The 21,608-nt window shown below is 36.5% G+C and overlaps 1 protein-coding gene across 1 annotated transcript in view; it reads right to left on the bottom strand.

Moving 5' to 3' along the window:
* Positions 1–5,039, bottom strand: part of dnajb5 (DnaJ heat shock protein family (Hsp40) member B5) — a 34,760-nt gene extending 29,721 nt beyond the window's left edge. Inside the window, exon 1 of the mRNA XM_062972623.1 lies at positions 4,887–5,039. The gene's annotated coding sequence lies outside the window, so the exon portion shown is untranslated. The remainder of the gene's footprint in view (positions 1–4,886) is intronic.
* Positions 5,040–21,608: the final 16,569 nt, after the last annotated feature.

The following is a 21,608-nucleotide window of genomic DNA, read 5'->3' as shown; positions in this document are numbered from 1 at the left end:
CATTTATTAGGTGTTCCAGTGATGGTGCCTTCTCTCACCAAGGAAGGAAAACCTGCTTTGAGTCTCCTTTAAGAGAAGAATGTGGAGTGTAAATAAATATAATAGCATTAATAATACATTTATCAGGTGTTCCAGTAAAGATGCCCCGTGGAAGTGGGACAAAGAAGAGAAGGGCTGCTAGGATAACTAGAGAAATACCTGCCGAGGTTCCTTTAAGAGGGAAAAGCAGGATATAAATAAATTTAATAGTATGAATCATACTGAAAGGAGGAACAAAGAGAGATGCCTCATTTAGATGTCCCAGTGATGGTGCCTCTTCTCACCAAGGAAGGAAGAGAAGGGCTGGTAGCAGAACCAGAGGAGGACCTGCTCTGAGTCTCCTTTGAGACAGGAAAGTGGAGTGTAAATGAATATAACAGCATTAATAATACATTTATCAAGTGTCCCAGGCAAAAGAGAGAAGGGCTGGGCTCAGAGCCAAAGGAGGATCTACTTTGAGCCTCTTTTAGGAGAGGAAAGTGGAGTGTAAATAAATATAATCATATGAATCATACTGACAGGAGGATCAAAGAGAGATGCCTCACTTATCAGGTGTCCCAGCAATGGTGCCTCCTCTCACCAAGGAAAGAAGGAAGAGAAGGGCTGGTGGCAGAGCCAGAGGAAGAGTCGCCTTTGAGAGAGGAAAGTGGAGTGTAAATAAACATAATAGTACTAATAATACATTTCTCAGGTGTTCCAGTAAAGATGCCCCATGGAAGAAAAATGGGGAAAAGAGGAGAAGGGCTGCTAGGATAGCAAGAGAAAGACCAGCTGAGTTTCCTTTAAGAGAAGAAAACAGGATATAAATCCGAGGGTTGAATGAAAAGCAATGCCTCCACCTTCGTAACTCCTCAACAGATGGCAGTCCTGGTCTTGTTCAGTAGACTCTCCTCTACAGTTAGTTCCATTTGGCAGGAAGCCTTAGCATTGAACGGTTGTGTTGTTAAAGCGCGAAGTATGGAACCCTGCGCAGACGGGGAAGCCTTAGCATTGAACGGTTGTGTTGTTAAAGCGCGAAGTATGGAACCCTGCGCAGACGGGGAAGCCTTAGCATTGAACGGTTGTGTTGTTAAAGTGCGAAGTATGGAACCCTGCGCAGACGGTCAATCAGTGCGACTTAAGCAACATGCAGTCATTGAATTCTTGACAACAGAAGGTGTCACCCCAAAGGAGATTCATCAGAGAATGCAAACTGTTTATAGGGATTGTGTTGATGTGAGTCCTGTGTGTCATTGGGCGAGTAAGTTTAAAGATGTTGTGGTGGGAACATCTGACTTGCATGACAAAGAGTTGGACGTCCTGTGACAGCAACCACCAAGTTTCACAAGCAAAAGGTTGACAGATTGATTCAGGATGATCATCGTATCACTCAATAATAATAATAATAACTTTATTTTTATACCCCGCCCCATCTCCCCGAAGGGACTCGGGGAGGCTTACATGGGGCCTAGCACGATAAAACAATCAAATATCAATGATACAACAATAAAACAATTATACCAATAAAACCTCAATTATCAGTAAAACAATCGAGAAAATCGACATGAGAGAACTTTCAAGCATAATCGGCATTTCACAAGAACGTGTGCGTCACATTATGGCTTTGCTTGGCTATCGGAAGATCCAACTCTTTGTTTGCTTTTAATGGGTGTAATAATCCGTTTCTAAATAGCAGTAGGCTTAATGCTGTTTTACCGTTTACAGACTTTAGGTTTTACATGCTGTGTTCTACTGTTTTTACCACTGTCCACTGCTCTTTAAGGAAAAAAGCAGCATATTATTATTTTTCATAGGAGGAAGAGAAGCAAATAAGAGATGGCCCATTTATGTATTGGTGTCTTGTAAAAACGTAATATAAATAAATATAATACAGTAGACTCTTAGTTAACTCTAACTCTCCAGCAACCAGCCAAAACGACAAGAAATAATACGTTAAATAAAAATTAAATAAAATCATGTTTTAGCAAAAATGTTGAGTTTAAGTTAGTTTTTTCTTTATCTGGCATAATATCAAGTCAATACATGATAAGGTGAAGCCCCTGATAGCACAGCGGGTTAAACCGCTGAGCTGCTGAACATGTTGACCAGAGGGGGTGAGCTCCCACTGTTAGCTTCAGCTTCTGCCAACCTAGAAGCTCGAAAACATACAAATGTGAGTAGATCAATAGGTACCACTCTGGCAGGAAGGTAACAGTGCTCCACGCAGCAATGCCATGAAGGTTACATGACCATGAAGGTGTCTATGGACAACGCCAGCTCTTCGGTTTAGAAATGGAGATGAGCACCAACCCCCTGGACTTGATGTCAGGGGAAAACCTTTACCTATGGGATGAGGTATAGCATGAATTAGGCCTATTTTTAATAATAACTCTTGAGCAACCAGAAACTACACTTAACATAGTAATGATAATATTAATAGGAGGGAGAAACAGAGGCGCCCAAGTGATAATGCCTTCTCTTCCTATAGAAGGAAGAAAAGTAGGAGGGAAAAGCTGCTTTGAGCCTTCTTTAAGACTGGAAAGTGGGCCATAAATAATAATAATAATAATAATAATAATAATAATAATAATAATAATAATAATAGAGATTCATGGTACGTGTGGCTGCCCAACAAGGAAGCTATAGGGCCACAAATTTATACTAATTTGTGTTTTATTAACTACTAGCTTGGGGACCCGGCATAGAAGTAGGCATTGGTAATATGTAACACTATTTATTAGAAAAAAAACTTAATCTTTACTTTTGTTTTTTATGAATGCTCCCATAGGAAAATGCGTAAGGATATGGGTGAACTACAATTTCCAAAATTGTGTGTCTATCTTCCCCAAACCCCGCCTGTATTCAAAGTTGACCGTGTTGGGTCTCTGTTTGGTCCAGATCTGATGTTGGCTGGGTTCAGTGCTCTCTGGATAAGGGTGAACTACAACTCCCAGATCCTAGGTCAATCACCCCCAAACCAGGCCTATATGAACAGTTGCTCATGTTGGGTCTGTGTGCCACTATGTTCAGTTGCTGATCAATTCCACTGTTTGTAGTGTGCAGTAGGAAAGGATAGGAAAGGGTTAAGGGAGAGGCAGTGGGCGGTGTTATGCAAATCAAGAGAGAAAGGAACACTGGGATGTGCTTGCTATAACCTGCAATGTCATGGGAGCAAGTGACTTGGTGGCTCCTCAGCACTGGGAACTAGAGCCTGTTTGTGGAGGCTGTCTGTGATCGGACATCCGTGCCACATACACACTTTCATGTTTATTATGTGTATAGATAGATTAATAATAATAGTTAATAATATAAAACAAGAAAAAAATAACAATTAATAATAATAAATATTTATTATTATTATTATTAAATAATAATAATAAGATAAAGGTAAAGGTTTTTCCCTGACATTGAGTCTAGTCGTGTCTGACTCTGTAAGCTGAAGAGCCGGTGTTGTTCATAGACACCTCCGAGGTCATGAGGCCGGCATGAATGCATGAAACGCCGTTATCTTCCTGCCAGAGTAGTACCTATTGATCTACTCACATTTGCATGTTTTTAAACTGCTAGGTTGGCAGGAGCTGGGGCTAACAACGGGAGCTCACCCCGTCATGCGGATTCAAACTGCTGATGTTTCGATCAGCAAGTTCAGCAGCTCGGTGGTTTAACACCAATAATAATAATAATAGTTAATAATAATAAACAAGAAGCAGTATAATAACAATAAAAATAATAAGACTATAATATGAAATTAGTAAAAGTAAATAAGAAGAATATAATTTGGAATTATTATTATTAATATCAATAGTTAATCATAATAACGAACAATAAATAATAAGACTATAGTATGAAATTATTAATATTAATTAATAGTTAATAATAAACAAGAAGCAGTATAACAATAAGTAAGTCTATAATGTGAAATTAGTAAAAGTAAATAAGAATATAATTTGAAATTATTATTATTATTAATATCAATAGTTAATAATAATAAACAAGTACAATAAATAACAAGACTAATATGGAATGATAAGTAAATAATAGGGATATAATATGAAATTATTATTAATATTAATAGTTAATAATAATAAACAAGAAGTAGTATAATAACAATAAATAATAAGTATATAATATGAAATTAATAAAAGTAAATAATCATATAATTTGGAATTATTATTAATATCAATAGTTAATAATAATAAACAATAAATAATAATACTATAATATGAAATTATTAAAAGTAAATAATAGGAATATAATATGAAATTATTATTAATATTAATAGTTAATAACAATCAAGAAGCAGTATAATAACAATAAATAATAAGTCTATAATATGAAATTAGTAAAAGTAAATAAGAAGAATATAATTTGAAATTATTATTATTAATATCAATAGTCAATAATAATAATAATAAACATGAACAATAAATAATAAGACTATAATATGAAATTATTAAAAGTAAGTAAGAATATAATTTGGAATTATTATTATTAATATCAATAGTCAATAATAATAATAATAATAAACATGAACAATAAATAATAAGACTATAGTATGAAATTATTAAAAGTAAGTAAGAATATAATTTGGAATTATTATTATTAATATTAATAGTTAATAATAGGAATATAACACAAAATTATTATTATTAATACTAAAATAATAATAAACAAAAACAATACATAATAAATAGGAATAATAAGAATATATAGTATTAATAATTGAATGGGCCTAGCCCCGCCCACCAAAGGGGCGGAGCCTGTTCTGGGTTAGGCCCCGCCCCCTCACGGTAGGCCTCACCCCTCGTATCCCCACCAAAGAGGGCCCCGCTCGTTCCCCTCAGCGAGGCCTTCCACACCGGTCTCACCTCCTCCGCCCGGCCGCCGAGCCTCCTTCCCTTCGCCTCGTCCCGGGGCAACTGGCGAGCAGCACCAACCCTCACCTAGCAACAAGCCCGCCCCCGCAGGCCTCGCCCTCCTATTGCCCCGCGCCGCTTTCCATCTCCCGGAAGGCCCATTCCTAGTGGACAGCTTCGGAGGGGCACGCCTTTTGCCACGCCCACCCTCCTCCACCCTTCTCTCCCTATTGACGCCGCTGGCTGCCATTCACTCCCTCACACTCCTGTTCCTAGGACACGGGGGCGGAACTATCCTCTGATTGGCTGTTTGCCCCACGCGTGCCTGCTGGAAAGGCGGAGGAGGAAAAAAGCCTCCTTGGAAGCCCCGGTGACGTCACCGGCGAGGGCGAGAAGGGGCTGGGCTACCGCACGCCACGCCCCTTTTGTGGGCGGGGCCTAGCTCCACGTGAGAGACAGCAGCTCTTAGGTTAGTTAATAATATATATAATCTGTCTCAGGCAAACAACTCAACTAAATTATGTTTACAAGGCATATATATATATATATATATATATATATATATATATATACTAGCTATGCCCGGCTACGCATTGCTGTGGCGAAATATTGAGGAATTGGTGGTAGTTAAGGTAAAGGGTCCCCTGGGCTGAGTGGGTTGCTAGGAGACCAAGTGAGCGGAGCTTAGCCTTCTAACTGGCAGCAATCGGATAAAATCAATTCTTCCTCTCCCTCTAATTAGGACTTTATTTTTCTTTTCTTTTTGTTGTATCAACCTAGAGGCATGGATGAGGGGTTGTGCTGTCAATTTTCGAGGTTGTGGGGTGTTTACTTTTGTTGTTTTGTCCACTGCCGTGATGCCATCACTCTTTTATATATATAGATTATTATTATATATCTATATCTATATATATAAAAGAGTGATGGCATCACGGCAACCCACAAAACAACAAAACTACAGGCCCCCCAACCTCGAAATTTGACAACACAACCCCTCATCCACGGCTCTAGGTTGATACAACAAAAAGAAAAGAAAAATAAAGTCCTAATTAGAGGGAGAGGAATAATTGCTTTTATCCAATTACTGCCAGTTAGAAGGCTAAGCTCCTCCAACTTGGTCTCCTAGCAACCCAATAAAAAATAATAAAAAACACTAAAAAAAATAATTAAAAACACTAAAAAAATTAATACAATAAAATACTATAATAACAAAAAATAACTAAAAATAATACAAGAAAATAATAAAATATAATAAATAAAAATATAACTTACAATAAAATTAATTAAAAAATTGCAAATAACGTCAAATAAAAATGACACAACATTTTTTAACCAATACCACCACCACTTTGCCACAGCAACGCGTGGCCGGGCACAGCTAGTATATAATAAAAGTGAAATCGGAGTATGTATCAGCGTTTTGATTGGCCTGGCGGAATATGTGCTCGCGTTTTGATTGGCCTGGCGGAATATGGATCAGCTTTCTGATTGGCCGGCCGGAATATGGGCCAGCTCTGATTGGCCGCCACTTTCACAGGCCACTGGGATTGCTGAGGGAAAAACTACTACCAACTGGCTTCGTTCGGCCTGCTTATCTCCTCAGAACTATGCTAGCCTTGGGACAGTTAACAGCTTTCGGCCTACACTTTGGTAATAAAAAACACCACTGCCACCACCAGGAAGGCCGGACCTGGACCAAACTTGACACACATCACCCCTACGATCCATGAACCCACTGACAACAGATGGCCCCCTTTGGCCCCTCTGCTGACATGTTTAAGGCCTTCCAGGCTGGCCCCACGCCGCTAGGCCCTAAAGGGGACGCCATCTTGCCTCAGCTTTCAACTTCTTTGTAAGGCCCTACTTTCCTCAAAAGACAGCAGAGAACATTGTTATTATCTTTTTAATGATATGCTTATGAACACTTCTAGCCCCCAAAGCCCCAATGCAAGCCGCCTTTGATCATTTTGCTAACACGTTTCAGGCCTTGCAGCCTGGCTCCATTGTGCTAGGCCGCAAAAGAGGCGGCCATTTTCCCTGTTCCAAACAGAGCAGCTTTTGCCTGTGTCTTTTGGATACAGCACTCTCCTTCAACAAGGTCAGGCAGCAGTACGTAAATAGGTTGATCCACTGTGACGGCACTTCCTCATTCCAACGTCATAAATTAGTTAAATTTGCCTCCCCACTTTATAAGTGGTACATTATTTCCTACTTGATAGATGCATCTATCTTTCGGGTTGCTAGGTCCTTTGGCTTTGGGAGTTGTAGTTCACCCTTATACAGACAGCACTGAACCCAGCTGATGACGGATCTGGACCAAACTTAAGTGATATTTCCTCACATCCCCAAACAACTCAATGCCGTCTACTAATAACCCGGGCACCGCCGGGACCCCAAGCTAGTATATATATATATATCATACATATATATAATATATATAACCTATCTAAGATAATTAAATTATGTTTAGAAGGCATAGATATATATATGCCTTTTAAACATATGCTTGAATTCACATAACAATTTACCTTTAATCAGGTAGATTATATACATATAGATAGATAGATATGTGTGTGTGTATTATATATATATATATATGCCTTTTAAACATATGCTTGAATTCACATAACAATTTACCTTTAAGTAGGTAGATTATATAGATAGATAGATATAGATATATAGATACAGTATGTGTGTGTATTATATATATATAAGCAGGTAGATTTTATAGATATAGATAGATATGTGTGTGTGTATTATATATATATATGCCTTTTAAACATATGCTTGAATTCACATAACAATTTACCTTTAAGTAGGTAGATTATATATATAGATAGATATAGATATATAGATACAGTATGTGTGTGTATTATATATATATAAGCAGGTAGATTTTATAGATATAGATAGATATGTGTGTGTGTATTATATATATATATGCCTTTTAAACATATGCTTGAATTCACATAACAATTTACCTTTAAGTAGGTAGATTATATATATAGATAGATATAGATATATAGATACAGTATGTGTGTGTATTATATATATATATAAGCAGGTAGATTTTATAGATATAGATAGATATGTGTGTGTGTATTATATATATATGCCTTTTAAACATATGCTTGAATTCACATAACAATTTACCTTTAAGTAGGTAGATTATATATATAGATAGATATAGATATATAGATACAGTATGTGTGTGTATTATATGTATATAAGCAGGTAGATTTTATAGATATAGATAGATATGTGTGTGTGTATTATATATATATATATGCCTTTTAAACATATGCTTGAATTGACATAACAATTTACCTTTAAGTAGGTAGATTATATATATAGATAGATATAGATATATAGATACAGTATGTGTGTGTATTATATGTATATAAGCAGGTAGATTTTATAGATATAGATAGATATGTGTGTGTGTATTATATATATATATGCCTTTTAAACATATGCTTGAATTCACATAACAATTTACCTTTAAGTAGGTAGATTATATATATAGATAGATATAGATATATAGATACAGTATGTGTGTGTATTATATATATATAAGCAGGTAGATTTTATAGATATAGATAGATATGTGTGTGTGTATTATATATATATGCCTTTTAAACATATGCTTGAATTCACATAACAATTTACCTTTAAGTAGGTAGATTATATATATAGATAGATATAGATATATAGATACAGTATGTGTGTGTATTATATGTATATAAGCAGGTAGATTTTATAGATATAGATAGATATGTGTGTGTGTATTATATATATATATATGCCTTTTAAACATATGCTTGAATTCACATAACAATTTACCTTTAAGTAGGTAGATTATATAGATAGATAGATATAGATATATAGATACAGTATGTGTGTGTATTATATATATATAAGCAGGTAGATTTTATAGATATAGATATAGATATGTGTGTGTGTATTATATATATATATATATGCCTTTTAAACATATGCTTGAATTCACATAACAATTTACCTTTAAGTAGGTAGATTATATAGATAGATAGATATAGATATATAGATACAGTATGTGTGTGTATTATATATATATAAGCAGGTAGATTTTATAGATATAGATAGATATGTGTGTGTATATTATATATATATGCCTTTTAAACATATGCTTGAATTCACATAACAATTTACCTTTAAGCAGGTAGATTTTAGATATATGTATTTATGTATTTTATATATATACAGCATATATATATATACATATATATCTCATACATATATGTAATATATATAATCTATCTAAGACAGCTAAATTATGTTTAGAAGGCATATATATATATATATATATATATATATATATATATATACTACATAAATACATACTGTATATCTAAAATCTGCCTGCTTAAAGGTAAATTATTATGTGAATTCAAGCATATGTTTAAAAGGCATATATATAATACACACACACACACACACACACACACACACACACACACATATATATATATATATATATATATATATAAAATCGACCTGCTTAAAGGTAAATTATTATGTGAATACAAGACATATGTTTAAAAGACATATACACACACACACACACATACACATACATATATATGTTTGTTTATAGATTGCATATATATGTGATATAAATATAGATATATAGCTATATTAGCCTTTTAAACATATGACTTGAATTCACAGAACAATTTATCTTTAAGCAGGTATATTACATACATTTATGTGTGTGTACAGTAAATATAAATATATGTGTGTATGTTATGTATATCTGTAATGTCTGTGTGTATATATATATATATATATTCCATATGTATGTGTGATATCTATATAATAGCCTTTTAAACATACGTTTTTAATTCACAGAACAATTTACTTTTAAACATATAGATTACATATATATATATATAGAGAGAGAGAGAGAGAGAGAGAGGGGGGAATATAATATGAAATTATTAATTTTACAGTAAATATAAATATATGTGTGTATGTTATGTATATCTGTAATGTCTGTGTGTGTATATATATATATATATTCTATATGTATGTGTGATATCTATATAATAGCCTTTTAAACTTACAATTTTAATTCACAGAACAATTTATTTTAAGCAGATAGATTATATATATATATATATAATGAAATTATTAATAATAATACTTAATAATAATAATAATAATAATAATAATAATAATAATAATAAACAAGAACAATACATAATAAATAGGAATAATAAGAATATATAGTACTTTATTAATAAATGAATGGGCCTGGCCATTCATATATGTGTGTGTGTGTGTTATACACACATATACACACATATATAAATTACATACATATATCTGTATACATCTACTTGCTTCAAGATAAATTGTTCTGTGAATTCAAGTTATATATTTGGAAGGCTAATTTATATTACAGGTGTGTGTGTATATATATATATAAATACATGCAAATATAATCTATGTAAAGATAAATTGTTCTGCGAGTTCAAGTCATTTCTTTTCTGATGACCCTATTTATTATGTATTGTTCTTGTTTGTTATTATTCATTATTATAAGGCCTGGGAGTTATAGTTTTGCCTTCTCTGCCAAAGAGGTCTGGTTCTCCCACCAAACTACAACTCCCATGATTTTATAGCACAGAGTTGTGGAAATTAAAGGGGTTTCAAACTGCATTAAGTCAACAATGTAGATGCAACCCCCACTTTTGATGTTTACATTGTTTTAATATATCCAGCCTAATAATTAACCATCCTAATTGTTCTACATTATTTTATATGGGTTTGATCTTGGCACCAACTTAAGATCCTATAGTAAAAGACAAAGCACGTGGTATTTAAACAGCGTGTTTCTTCTACTCTTAAATTCAAAGAAATAAAGTAAAGCATAATAAATAAATAAAAATAAATAACATTGTGCAGCCATAACAAACGCATCGCCAGGCTCGTTTTGCACGTGCGTTCTACTTGAAATGTCACCATCTGGGCTTATTTCCATTCATTTCTCAGCCGTTCTGTCTCACAGTTTATGCTTTTCTTTCTCTGAGCAAAAAGCAGGAGTGCTGCAACAATCTACACTGTCCATTTAACCCAGTTTGATCCCACTTTAACTTCCAATAGCTCAATGCTATGGGGTCCTGGGAGCTGCAGCTTTGGAAGGGAAACTATAACTCCGTGACTCCATAGCATGGGACCAAAGTGGGATCAAACTGCATTAACTCACCCATGTGGTTGCATGCCTACTGCACATTTAATCTCACCATCTTCATAGGATGCCTCTACACTGTATAATTAGTGCAGTTTCGCACCACTTTAATGGATGACGGTCTTTTGGGTTGTTGTGAGTTTTCCCGAGCTGTATGGCCATGCTCCAGAAGCATTCTCTCCTGATGTTTCGCCCTCATCTATGGCAGGCATCCTCAAAGGTTGTAAGGTATATGGAGAAACTAAGCAAGGAAGATTTATATATACAGTAGAGTCTCACTTATCCAACATAAACGGGCCGGCAGAACGTTGGATAAGCGAATATGTTGGATAATAAGGAGGGATTAAGGAAAAGCCTATTTCACATCAAATTAGGTTAGGAGTTTACAAATTAAGCACCAAAACATCATGTTTAACAACAAATTTGACAGAAAAAGTAGTTCAATATGAAATAATGCTATGTAGTAATTACTGTATTTACTAATTTAGCACCAAAATATCACGATTTATTAAAAAGATCAACTACAAAAATGAGTTGGATAATCCAGAACGTTGGATAAGCGAGTGTTGGATAAGTGAGACTCTACTGGATATATATATCTGTGGAAGGTCCTGGGTGGGGAAAAGAACTCTTGACACTTTGTTCGGAGTCGTTAGCTGCCCCTGATTGACTCATGCCTGGAATTCTTCTGTTTTCTTCTGTAAGGAGCAACACAGGAATCAATCAGAGGCAGCCAATGACTCTGAACAAAGGATTCCCCTCTTGTCTGTTGGAGGCCAGCGTGAATGTTGTACTTAATCACCTTGATTAGCATTAAATGGCCTTCCAAGCTTCACATCCTGGCCTGGGGGAATCCTTTGTTCAGAGTCATTGGCTGCCCCTGATTAATTCCTGTGCTGCTCCTTACAGAAGAAAACAGAAGAATTCCAGGCATGAGTCAATCAGGGGCAGCTAACGACTCTGAACAAAGTGCCAAGAGTTCTTTTCCCCACCCTGGACCTTCCACAGATATATATATATATATATATATATATATATATATATATATATATAAAAGAGTGATGGCATCACGGCGACCCACAAAACAACAAAACTACAGGCCCCCCAACCTCGAAATTTGACAACACAACCCATCATCCATGCCTCTAGGTTGATACAACAAAAAGAAAAGAAAATAAAGTCCTAATTAGAGAGAGAGGAATAATTGCTTTTATCCAATTGCTGCCAGTTAGAAGGCTAAGCTCCTCCAACTTGGTCTCCTAGCAACCCAATTAAAAAAAAACACTAAAAAATTAATACAATAAAATACTATAATAACAGAAAATAACTAAAAATAATACAATAAAATAATAAAATATAATAAATAAAAATATAACTTACAATAAAATTAATAAAAAAATGCAAATAAAGTCAAATAAAAATTACACAACAATTTTTAACCAATACCACCACCACTTTGCCACAGCAACGCGTGGCCGGGCACAGCTAGATATATATATATATATATATATACCTTCCTTGCTTAGTTTCTTCATCTATCTCACAACCTCTGAGGATGCTTGTCATAGATGTGGATGAAACGTCAGGAGAGAATGCTTCTGGAACATGGCCAGACGGCCCGGAAAGCACACAACAACCCTATGACAATACACGGATGTGAGTCTGTTTTCGCCTGTCCTTTGCTAGATCTTTGCGTGTGTTTTTCTCCGCTCCAATTTCCGTGTCAAAGGCTAGATATTAAATTAATGAATATTGATAATCAAAGCAATAATATGAATGGCAAGGGTCAGATGACTCACACACCTGAGGCCCATTGAGGATAATACTAAAACTCTCCATTCAGCTGCTGATCAAGAGCCAGATTGCATTACAACCTGTTGTGTCATCATGAGAGCCGTCAATCTCGGAAGAGGCGCTTGTATGGCAAGTGTATTTTATAATCAAGCGGATGTTGCCATGAGAGCGGCGTATTCTGCAGCAAAAAAGGGAATAAAATCCCACCCGGTTTCCAGCTTTCAAAGAAAGCTGCCTGCCACGATGACGTTGTCTCCTTTTTTAAAATCCTCACGCAGTTAGTCAGCTTCGACATGGCAGCACAGTCCTATCCTGGGCACCTCCCACTCTGATTGGCATCAATCTCCTGAGTGGCATCTCATGACCAGTTCCTGTGGGTTTCCTCCATGCAAGCCCATGGCAGTGGCAGGAAGGCCAAGGCAGCCTGGCCGGAAATCATCTATCAGATAGATGGAAAACTATTTAACTTCAGCAGACAGAAAGCCAAAACCAAGGTCATGACAACATCAGTTATAGAACTCCAATATGCTGACGATATTGGGGTCTGTGCTCATTCAGAAGAAGACCTACAATGTCTATGATAGAACTCCAGTATGCTGATGATAATATAGTCTGTCTGTGCTCGTTCAGAAGACCTACAACGTGTTTTATAGAACTCCAGTATGCTGATGATAACGTAGTCTGTGCTCATTCGGAAGACTTACAATGTCTGTGATAGAACTTCAGTATGCTAATGATAACATAGTCTGTGCTTATTCAGAAGAAGAGCTACAACGTCTTTTATAGAACTCCAATATGCTGATGATAATGTGGTCTGTGCTCATTCAGAAGAAGACCTACAACGTCTATTATATAACTCCAGTATGCTGATAATAACGGAGTCTGAGTTCATTCAGAAGAAGACCTAAAACATCTGTTATAGAAGTCCAATATGCTGATGATAACGTAGTCTGTGCTCATTCAGAAGAAGACCTAAAAGTCTGTGGTAGAAACTCCAATATGCTGACGATAACGTGATCTGTGCTCATTCAGAAGAAGACCTAAAACATCTGTTATAGAAGTCCAATATGCTGATGATAACGGAGTCTGTGCTCATTCAGAAGACTTACAATGTCTGTTATAAAACTCCAATATACTGACGATAATGTGGTCTGTGCTCATTCAGAAGTAGAGCTACAATGTCTGTTATAGAACTCCAATATGCTGACGATAACGTAGTCGGTGCTCATTCAGAAGAAGACCTACAATGTTTGTGATTAAACTCCAATATCCTGACGATAATGTAGTCTGTTCTCATTCAGAAGTAGAGCTACAATGTCTGTTATAGAACTCCAATATGCTGATGATAACATGGTCTGTGTTCATTCAGAAGAAGACCTACAACATATGTTATAGAACTCCAATATGCTGATGATAACGTAGTCTGTGCTCATTCAGAAGAAGAACTACAACATGTGTTATAGAACTCCACTATGCTGACAATAACATGGTCTGTGCTCATTCCATTGCAATCGCAGGAAATCCCAAATCCCCCTTTTCCTGGAAGCAAAAAGATGAATTATTTTAACCCAATGCCACTATATTGAGTGAAGCTTCTCTGGACCCTGATACATTTGTGAATGAACATCTTGCGGCTCCTCCACGGTGACGTGACAACAACAGTCTTGGACAGCAACAGCTCCCAAAATTTTCTGTAATTTGGACCTAATTTTATAGGGGGGGTTTGATGGAAAGACATAGATTGAATGACTGTGTCTTTTGTGTTCAAAGTTGGTGTGATTTGGTTCAGTAGTTTTGTTGTTTACTCCATGGGAAAAATGCACATTACATTTTTATATATATAGATGGCTCAATGCTATGGAATCCTGGGAGTTGTAGTTTAACAAGGTCTTTAACTTTCTCTGCCCAAAAGGACTGATGCCTCATCGAACTACTAAAAACATAATATGACCATATTGTTTGACCCAGCTTTAACTCGTGAAAGTTGTAGTTTGGCACCAACGAAAGACTTACCAAAGAAAGCCTCTCCAAGAAAACTACACAGAAACCCGTTTGTGTAGTTTCATAGACCCTGTGAAGCTACAACTCCCAGGATTCCATGGCAGTTGAAGTGGTGTCAAACTGCATTAATTCTACCAATGTAGATGTCCCCTAGGAACTTCTGCTCCACTTTTCCCTGTGCATGGAAACAATCCCAGGAAAGGGCTTTGATTTTGGACTTTTTCGTTTAGTAGTAGAAAAGGCAAAGAGAATAAATAATAATGCCAAATATATATATTGAAAAACTCTAGAAGAAGCCTCAGGCATCATTGGCATTTACAGAATTACGAAATCCTAGAGTTGGAAGGGATCTCTAAAGACCATCTAGTCCAACCCCCTTCTGCCAGGCAGGAATACACAATCTAAGCCAGGGGTCCCCAAACTAAGGTGCGGGGGCCGGATGCGGCCCTTCGAGGTCATTTACCTGGCCCCTGCCCTCAGTTTTATAATATACTATATTGTATATACATATAATATTGATAATAATATTATAATGTAATACAATATAACACTAATAATAATACCATATAATAATATTAATTATATATTCTACATTACATATAATATTACTAATAATATTACAGTATAGTGTCCGCTACAGTATAGTTCAATATCTATCTATATATATAAAAGAGTGATGGCATCACAGCAGCGGACAAAACAACAAAAGTAAACACCCCACAACCTCGAAAATTGACAGCTCAACCCCTCATCCATGCCTCTAGGTTGATACAACAAAAAGAAAAGAAAAATAAAGTCCTAATTGGAATAATTGTTTTTATCCAATTGCTGCCAGTTAGAAGGCTAAGCTCCGCTCACTTGGTCTCCTAGCAACCCACTCAGCCCAGGGGACCCTTTACCTTAACTACCACCAATTCCTCAATACTTTATTTCCCATACCACCATACTTCGCCACAGCAACGCGTGGCCAGGCACAGCTAGTAGTAATATATAATGCTAATATTGTGCTATGCTAATAATATAATATATTGTATGTACATATAATTTGTAAGCCACTCTGAGTCCCCTTTGGGGTGAGAAGGGTGTGATACAAATGTAGTAAATAAATGCAGTAAATAATAAATAAATAAATAAATAAATAAATAAATAAATTTTAGACTTAGGCTCACCCAAAGTCTGAAATGACTTGAAGGCACACAACAACAACAACAACAACAGCCCTAATTAACTTGACTATCTCATTGGCCAGAAGCAGGACCACACTTCCCATTGAAATCCTGATAAATGTATGTTGGTTAAAATTGTTTTTATTTTTAAATATTGTATTGTTCTTTCATTCTTGTTGTTGTTGTTGTTTTTGCACTACAAATAAGACATATGCAGTGTGCATCGGAATTTGTATTTTTTTCAAATGATAATCCGGCCCCTCAATAGTCTGAAGGATCGTGGACCGGCCCTCGGCTTAAAAAGTTTGAGGAGCCCTGATCTAAGCCCTCCCGAGTGATGGCCATCCAGGCTCTGATTCGAATCCTCGAGAAAAAGGCGAAGTTTCAGTTCCTTGGAGTAGGATGCAAAGATTAGCATTAGCAGCAGCAAACCCAACCACATTCCCCGGCAGATGCGCCAGATAAAGGCCTCCGCCCCAAATGTGGCCTCGTTGCTTCTTTCTGGGAGAGGCATTGAAAGGCAGCAGGACCAGCACAAGAGCCAACCGGCGCCGGAAAGGAGCGATGGGCGTCGTAATGAGCCCTTTCTGCAGCAGTAATTGCTGTTTTGATGGATGTCACCTTAATAATCGCTTATTCATTGCTTCATTCCAAAGAGCTGGGCGCTCCATACGAAAGGAGCCTGGGTGTATCTACACTGTGGAATGAATGCAGTTTGGCACCGCTTGAACAGCCTTGGCTCAAGGCTTCGGGATCCTGGGAGCTGGGGTTTGGTAAGGCACTGGGAAAAGGCGAAAGAGGTTGTAAAACTATACTTCCCACCACATTGAGTCCTGTCCATGAAAGTGGCATCATGCCTGGAAGATTGTTCAAATAAGGTTGCATCTACACTGAGAAATTAATGCAGTTTGGTATGATTTAAACCAGGGGTCCCCAAACTAAGGCCCGGGGGCCGGATGCGGCCCTCCAGGGTCATTTACCTGGCCCCCGCCCTCAGTTTTATTATATAATATTTTTATAACATTTTAATACTATAATATATTGTATATACATAAAATATTGATAATATTATAATGTTATACAATATAATACTAATAATAATACCATATAATAATATTAATTATATGTTATATATTACATATAATATTACAGTATAGTGGTATAGTTCAATATAGTATATATAATGCTAATATTGTGCTATGCTAATAATATAATATATTGTATGTACATATAATATTGATAATAATATTATAATGTAATACAATATAACACTAATAATAATACCATATAATAATAATAATTATATATTCTATATTACATATAATATTACTAATAATATTACAGTATAGTGGTATAGTTCAATATATTAATATATAATGCTAATATTGTGCTATGCTAATAATATAATATATTGTATGTACATACAGCTGCTCTGAGTCCCTTCGGGATGAGAAGGGTGGGATATAAATGTAATAAATAAATGTAGTAAATGAATAAATAAATAATTTTAGACTTAGGCTCGCCCAAAGTCTGAAATGACTTGAAGGCACACAGCAACAACAATCCTAATTAACTTGACTATCTCATTGGCCAGAAGCAGGCCCACACTTCCCATTGAAATCCTGATAGGTTTATGGTGGTTACAATTGTTTTCATTTTTAAATATTGTATTGTTCTTTCATTGTTGTTGTTGTTTTGCACTACAAATAAGACATGTGTAGTGTGCACAGGAATTTGTTCATTTTTTTCCACAATGATAATTTGGCCCCTCAACAGTCTAAAGGATTGTGGACCGGCCCTCTGCTTTAAAAGTTTGAGGACCCCTGATTTAAACTGTCAGGGGTCAATGCTATAGAATCCCGGCAGTTCTAGTTTTGCAAGGTGATGAGCCTTCTCTGCCAAATATTGTTGGTGCCTCACCAAATTATCTTTAATAAGTAATGACAACAAATAATATATCTTTGCTTTTGTTGTCAGCTACTTTGGGTCTCTTTTTAGAGAGATAAATGGGGAAGATAATTACAACAACAACAACAACAGTGTCTTCATGAATCTGCTACAACAATCTGTTCAAGCTTTGGACACCCAAACAACAACAACAACAACAACAACAACAGTGTCTTCATGAATCTACTACAACAATCTGTTCAAACTTTGGACACCCAAACAACAACAACAACAACAAGTGTCTTCATGAATCTACTACAACAATCTGTTCAAGCTGTGGACACCCAAACAGCAACAACAACAGTGTCTTCATGAATCTACTACAACAATCTGTTCAAACTTTGGACATCCAAACAACAACAACAACAACAACAACAGTGTCTTCATGAATCTACTACAACAATCAGTTCAAACTTTTGACACCCAAACAGCAACAACAACAGTGTCTTCATGAATCTACTACAACAATCTGTTCAAACTTTGGACACCCAAACAACAACAACAACAACAGTGTCTTCATGAATCTACTACAACAATATGTTCAAACATTGGACACCCAAACAACAACAACAACAGTGTCTTCATGAATCTACTACAACAATCTGTTCAAGCTGTGGACACCCAAACAACAACAACAACAACAACAACAACAACAACAACAACAGTGTCTTCATGAATCTACTACAACAATCTGTTCAAGCTGTGGACACCCAAACAACAACAACAACAACAACAACAACAACAACAACAACAGTGTCTTCATGAATCTACTACAACAATCTGTTCAAGCTGTGGACACCCAAACAACAACAACAACAACAACAACAACAACAACAACAACAGTGTCTTCATGAATCTACTACAACAATCTGTTCAAGCTGTGGACACCCAAACAGCAACAACAACAGTGTCTTCATGAATCTACTACAACAATCTGTTCAAACTTTGGACACCCAAACAACAACAACAACAACAGTGTCTTCATGAATCTACTACAACAATATGTTCAAACATTGGACACCCAAACAACAACAACAACAACAGTGTCTTCATGAATCTACTACAACAATCTGTTCAAGCTGTGGACACCCAAACAACAACAACAACAACAACAACAACAGTGTCTTCATGAATCTACTACAACAATCTGTTCAAGCTGTGGACACCCAAACAACAACAACAACAACAACAACAACAGTGTCTTCATGAATCTACTACAACAATCTGTTCAAGCTGTGGACACCCAAACAACAACAACAACAACAACAACAGTGTCTTCATGAATCTACTACAACAATCTGTTCAAGCTTTGGACACCCAAACAACAACAACAACAACAACAACAGTGTCTTCATGAATCTACTACAACAATCTATTCAAACTTTGGACACCAAAACAACAACAACAACAACAGTGTCTTCATGAATCTACTACAACAATCTGTGCAAACTTTGGACACCCAAACAACAACAACAACAACAACAACAGTGTCTTCATGAATCTACTACAACAATCTGTTCAAGCTTTGGACACCCAAACAACAACAACAACAACAACAACAGTGTCTTCGTGAATCTACTACAAAAATCTGTTCAAACTTTGGACACCCAAACAACAACAACAACAATGTCTTCGTGAATCTACTACAACAATCTGTGCAAACTTTGGACACCCAAACAACAACAACAACAATGTCTTCGTGAATCTACTACAACAATCTGTGCAAACTTTGGACACCCAAACAACAACAACAACAACAACAGTGTCTTCATGAATCTACTACAACAATCTGTTCAAACTTTGGACACCCAAACAACAACAACAACAACAAGAGTATCTTCATGAATCTACTACAACAATCTGTTCAAACTTTGGACACCCAAACAACAACAACAACAACAACAACAGTGTCTTCATGAATCTACTACAACAATATGTTCAAACATTGGACACCCAAACAACAACAACAGTGTCTTCGTGAATCTACTACAACAATCTGTGCAAACTTTGGACACCCAAACAACAACAACAACAACAACAACAACAGTGTCTTCATGAATCTACTACAACAATCTGTTCAAACTTTGGACACCCAAACAACAACAACAACAACAAGAGTATCTTCATGAATCTACTACAACAATCTGTTCAAACTTTGGACACCCAAACAACAACAACAACAACAACAACAGTGTCTTCATGAATCTACTACAACAATATGTTCAAACATTGGACACCCAAACAACAACAACAGTGTCTTCGTGAATCTACTACAACAATCTGTGCAAACTTTGGACACCCAAACAACAACAACAACAACAACAACAACAGTGTCTTCATGAATCTACTACAACAATCTGTTCAAACTTTGGACACCCAAACAACAACAACAACAACAAGAGTATCTTCATGAATCTACTACAACAATCTGTTCAAACTTTGGACACCCAAACAACAACAACAACAACAACAACAGTGTCTTCATGAATCTACTACAACAATATGTTCAAACATTGGACACCCAAACAACAACAACAACAGTGTCTTCATGAATCTACTACAACAATCTGTTCAACCTTTGGACACCCAAAAGATACCTTTGCCGGGCATTTCCTTCTCTGATATGGGGCCAGACTAGATGACCTTCGGGGGTACCGTCCATCTCTATGTTACTGTGAAGTTCCACATCTAAATTGGCAGAAAAAGGCAGCGGAAGATGATGGAAGAAGGGTGAAGGAGATGCAAAGGGAGAGCAAGGCCATGCGTAGGAAGGGGTTTGCAGTGTTCGGCTTGCTGATTCACTTGCGCTGCGTCTTCTGCAGTCATGCTCTCCAAAGTCTCTGATCCAGGCCAGCTCCCTCCTCGCTTGCCTTTTCGTGTGGGCTTTGCTTTTCCTTTTATTTTCTTCCAGGATGTAGCTGTGCCTTCCAGAAATCCACTACTGTATTATCATGTCCGGCTTCAGCTTACCTGCTTCACCTGGGATGTATCTACACTGCAGAATGAATGCAGTTTGATTCCACTTGAGCTGTCATGACTCCAAGCTCTGGAGTCATGGTGCAAGACAATTTATCTCAAAAAGGAGTTCCGGCACAGGAGGCAATGAGACAGAAAATCCAGTCTCGTGAGAGTACAAAAGCAAAGTTTATTTTCACGTACTTGCAAATGGCTGCTGCGCAGCGTGGCGTCGTAAACAAAGAATCTGTATCTTGGCTTATCTAAACTTGACCAGTTACTGAGGGTCTTTCCAATATTTAAACATGGCTCCTATGTCCCTCTCAGTCTTCTCTTCTCCAAACTAAACATCTCCAGCTCTTTCAGCCACTCCTCAGAGAGATTCATGGTTTCCAGAAATCTGGCCATTTTGTTTGCCCTTCTCTGGATACCTTCTAATTTTTCTATATCTTTCTTGAACTGTGGTGCCCAGAACTGGACACAGGATCATTCCAGATGAGGTTTGACCAAAGCAGAAGAGAGTGGAGACATAACCATTAACTGGTAGTGTTGTTGTTGTTGTTGTCTTATCCACCTCTCCTTGGAGCTCAAATTGGGGTACAGCATAGTTAAAACACAGTGATCAAATTCCAATTCCCT

This window comes from Anolis carolinensis, chromosome 2, assembly GCF_035594765.1.
Source record: "Anolis carolinensis isolate JA03-04 chromosome 2, rAnoCar3.1.pri, whole genome shotgun sequence".
NCBI lineage: Eukaryota > Metazoa > Chordata > Lepidosauria > Squamata > Dactyloidae > Anolis > Anolis carolinensis.
Note: the sequence above shows the minus strand (reverse complement) of the source record. Positions and strands in the feature narration are given on the sequence as shown.